Raw genomic sequence first — 303 nt, 5'->3', positions numbered from 1 at the left:
AAATGTTTTTAGTTTATATTGTTTGTATTCAAAGTTAAATTCAAATAAAGTTCATTGAAATGATCAACTTTACTTTAATATAAATGTAAAAGTAAGAAAGGGATGTGAACACAGAGCCCAGTAATAGAGTTAGTAATTAAGGATGAAGTGAACTTTCATGGTGTTGATTGTAGCGCTCCCTGTGGACAACAGCCGACATGTTTCTACAAGGAAATGAATAAAAACTATAAATTAATATCCAAACTTCTCCCTGATGTTACTTTGTGCAGCTCAGAGGTTTCAGTGTTAAACTGTTTGTCTCTG

Source organism: Morone saxatilis, unplaced genomic scaffold (genome assembly GCF_004916995.1).
Source record: "Morone saxatilis isolate NCDOM2014 unplaced genomic scaffold, NCSU_SB_2.0 Contig5, whole genome shotgun sequence".
Classification (NCBI taxonomy): domain Eukaryota; kingdom Metazoa; phylum Chordata; class Actinopteri; family Moronidae; genus Morone; species Morone saxatilis.
The sequence above is the reverse complement of the archived record's forward strand: the minus strand, read 5'-3'. Positions refer to the sequence as shown.